Source organism: Salarias fasciatus, chromosome 13 (assembly GCF_902148845.1).
Source record: "Salarias fasciatus chromosome 13, fSalaFa1.1, whole genome shotgun sequence".
Classification (NCBI taxonomy): domain Eukaryota; kingdom Metazoa; phylum Chordata; class Actinopteri; order Blenniiformes; family Blenniidae; genus Salarias; species Salarias fasciatus.
Window position 1 is genome coordinate 1,425,562 of NC_043757.1, and position 3,874 is coordinate 1,429,435.

Genomic DNA, 3,874 nt, shown 5'->3' on the forward strand with positions numbered 1-3,874 from the left:
CGCTTCACAGAAGCCCCTCCCAACCCGTGCTGTGATTGGCGCAGAGGAGGCGGCGCGCAGCCAATCAGGTGAGAGCATCTGTTGCATCCACGCAGCGCAGGAGCCTCGAGCTGCTTCAGGCCAATAAAAACACCTTCACGGAGAGATGGATGTCTGCTCTCCGGAGGTTTAAAGTGTGTTTTTATTTCCTTTTTTTCCGGGTGGGGGGGTGGGGAGGGGGAGGAGGGGGGGGGGGGTGATGTATTCTGGGAGAAATGGCATTAAAGGGAATGAAGTGAGAGGAGAGTTCGTCTAGTTTCCACCGCCCTCCATCGGCAGCGACATCCCTCCCTCCCTCCCTCCCTCCCTCTCTCTCTCTCTCTCCATCGCTCTCTCTCTCTCCCTCTCTCAGTGTCTCTCTCTCTCTACCCCCCTCCCCCTCCCTCCCCCCTCCCTCCCTCCGCTGCGCTCCCGTCCTTCTTCCCCTCACACCGCTTCCGCGGCTCTCGGATGGAGGACGGATAAACGGCGCTCGCGCTCCGGGATTTTGGGATGCTGAGGTGATTCCTCTCTCTCCCTCTCTCTCCCTCTCTTCACCTCCACCTCGGCTCCATCAGCCCCTCCTCGGATCCCCGGATCCGGATCGAGCCGTCAGACCCTCCGGGCTCCGTGTTGCTGTTGTTGGGTTTTTGCGCTCAGCGGAAGGTTCTGTTTTTTCTTCTTCTTCTCCTCCGTGAGTCAGAACCGGACCGGGTTTCGCTCCGGTGCTGCTGGATGTGTCTGGACCGCGGGGGTTAAACTACTTGAGAGAAGCGCTCGCGCTCCGCTGGCTTGTATGTTTCTGGAGGGGATTTGCTTGGAGACGGAACGCGCACGGACTCACTTCCAAAGGTAAGAAGCGGCTCGAGTTTGATGGTTTCCTTCACGGACCGGGTTCATAACGGGAGCAGTTCTCCGGTTCCGGGGGGGGTCCTCCTCCTCCTCCTCCTCCTCCTCACTGCGGAGGCGCACATTAACGGGCTCCGGCCCCGGTCCCCGGATGCTGTGGAGGTTCTGGGGATGTGGAAGTTCCGCGGCCCCGGTGCGCATCGCCGCCGGTGCTTCCACCGGAGCGCTGAGGAGTTCCGTCTCCTCCCGCTGCCGCTGCGGCTCTGCGGCTTTTCTCCTCCACATCCTGCGTTCCCCGAAGTTTCTGGCGCAGGGTCTGCCCGCATAATTGCGCTCATCTTGGCGTTGCGTGTGCGCGCGGTCTGGCCACGTCGAGGCTCTCCGCGGCTCCGGCGCAGCGGCGACGCACAACTTTCCGTCCGCCCGCCAGCCTCCGCGCGGCGGCAGGATCAGAGGAGCCACGGCTTCACGCGCTCATCCAGGGAAAAAGGTTCTGAAGACGAGTTTCTGTGAGAAACAAATGAAAACCAAACTTCACCGGTTTCTTTATTTCTTCTCCATATTGTAACGCTTCGGTCGTTACTGTTAGGTGGAATTACAATATCACGACCCCCACAGACCGGGCGGTCCCGGCGCGTCCAGAATCCCCGCGGCGCGCGGCTGCGGGTCTCTGTGCGCAAAGCGGCGGAATTGCGGGAAAAGCCTGCACGCGGACGACTCCTCACTCCTGTCCCGCAGGCGCGCTCGCACTCATTCTGCACTCAATTAGGCGCCCGTGCGGTGGGGGGGTGGGGGGTAGGGGGGTGGGGGGGGGGGGGTTATTAGACGTGTGCCCGTTAATTGTTGCTCAGACGTCTGCTGGAAGCGCGGAGCAGCGCGTGCGTAAAGAATTAAGAGAGCGGAGGAGGAGAGTGAGATATCGGCGGATGATTTGGACATCTGCAATTCCGCATGCGTTCTGAGAGAGAGAGAGAGAGAGAGAGAGAGAGAGAGAGAGCGCGGCTGACTGGAGGGCTGATAGTCTTTGGTATTCATGGCACAGCTCAAGATTGCTGCTCTCAAGCAGGCAATAATCTCTCTCTCTCTTTCTCTCTCTTTCTCTCTCTCTGTCTCCCACACTGTTGCTCTATGAACCCCCCCCTCCCCTCTTCCTCCCCCCTCCTCTCCCATTCGGTCACCTCTCCTTCCTCCCTCCTCTCCTCCTCCTGACTCCTCGGTCTGCTGGGAGCCGTACAGAAAATCATTTGCTGCTGTTTTATTTTATTTCTTTACCTGAGTGGAGACAGAGGAGGAGGAGGGGGCTGGGGGGGGGGGGGGGGGGGGGGGCGTCCAGACCAGGCTACTCAAGTTTCTCCTCTGATGCATTTGATTGGAAAATAAAAACGTCTACGTCCCTTCAACAAGGACTGATGTGGAACAGAAAGGTCTGGTGGTCGGGCACCGCTGCACCGCTCTGCACCGCTCTGCACCGCTCTGCAACGTTCTGCAACGTTCTGCACTGTTCTCCTCTTTTCTCCGTTTGTTCTTCTCCTTTCCCGGAGCCGGCCTCTCGCTCATCCTCTCGCTCGCCCAGACGCTGTTATTTTTCGCTCTCTTGCACTTTGTGGACGTGAGCAGCAGAATCCCTCCGTGTGGCTCGCTGGCCTCTTGAAAGACGCCGCAGAACCGAGAACGCCCTCCGCCCTTCAACCTCCGCCCTCCTGTCCTCCACCCTCCACCCTCCACCCTCCGCCCGGCGGCGCTCCACGGCGGAGCTTCCCACTGCAGTCTGGTTTTATGGGATCGGTTCCTCGGTTCCTTGGTTCCTCGGCGCCACGGCGTCGTTCTGCTCTCGGTCTGTTGCGTCGTCTCGACCTTCAGCGGTTCCAATGCAGCTGGAAACAACTAAGAAACGGTACGGCGCCACTGAAGTGGTGCAGTGGTTGGTCCTCTGGCCTCACAGTGAGGAAAGCCCTGGTTTGAGACCCGATTTCTCCTGAAATATTCATTTGAGCGGAACTGGTGACAGGAAGTGAGAAGACGGGGAGGAAGGGAGCAGAATGAGGAGAGCGTGACTCGGATCAGGCGGACGGCGGACTCCGTCTTCGAAACGCCGCTGTGCCGGGAGGCCGAGGCAGCGGGTTATCCCTCCGGCCGGCTGCGGCCCAGACCCGCCTCACCTGGACCGTCCTGGACTCGACGCAGATTCCCCACAATCCCCAGCGAGCAGAACGCGATTTAAACGACACGACCTGAACAGCAGCAGTAATAACCACAGAAAGACTCCAGGAAACTCATTAAAGCATCACACATCTTACAGAAACAATAGTCTGTCTTTTAATATCAGCTCTTCAAGGAGGATTTTTTTTCTGTTTCGTGTTTTTGAAAATTAAGTTTTCAACCATTAAATGACGGTGAGTGTTTCATCTGGTCTGATTCAGTCCTCTGGTGTCAGTGGAGACGTAACATGACTGAAATCAGCTGCAGTGTTTTGATTTGACTTTATTGGATATTTTGTGAGTTTAAAGTCAGAGTTCCTGAGGAGAAAACAGGCAGTGGAACGTTGAGAGGAAGGAGAAGAAGCTCCCGTTAGCAGTGGAACGTTGAGAGGAAGGAGAAGAAGCTCCCGTTACCAGTGGAACGTTGAGAGGAAGGAGAAGAAGCTCCCGTTAGCAGCTCGGTTCTTAAAGCAAAGCGTCGCGTCACACAGGAGGGTTTTAGTCAGAGTTTACGTCACTTCTGCTTCTGGGTTTAAAGAACAAACAAACATGAGATTTCAGACTTTTTTCTTGAGACTTCTCGGGTTGAGTGTTACCGATACGTCTTCAGGACAACCAGCCGGGCCGCTGGAGGCGTTCTAACGGCGGCGGCGGCGGCGTGGAGCGCCGGGAGGCCGAGCGACCGACGGATCTATTTATTACCCTGTAACGACTGAATTTATGTTTGATTAGGAAGCAGCTGCTCCTCAGTCCTGGAGAGGGAACGGAGTTTATCTGGAAGTCTGGAGAGGGAGAGGAGGAGGAGGAAG

At 57.3% G+C, this 3,874-nt stretch overlaps 1 protein-coding gene across 2 annotated transcripts in view; it reads left to right on the forward strand.

Annotated features, from left to right (window-relative positions):
- Positions 1-479: 479 nt before the first annotated feature.
- The window catches only part of cdh11 (cadherin 11, type 2, OB-cadherin (osteoblast)), a 77,593-nt gene continuing 74,198 nt past the window's right edge, over positions 480-3,874 (forward strand). The window contains exon 1 of one of the 2 annotated variants that reach the window (XM_030106436.1): positions 480-539. The gene's annotated coding sequence lies outside the window, so the exon portion shown is untranslated. Of the gene's footprint in view, positions 871-3,874 lie in introns of both variants that reach the window. The other variant, XM_030106435.1, reaches the window with a different exon arrangement.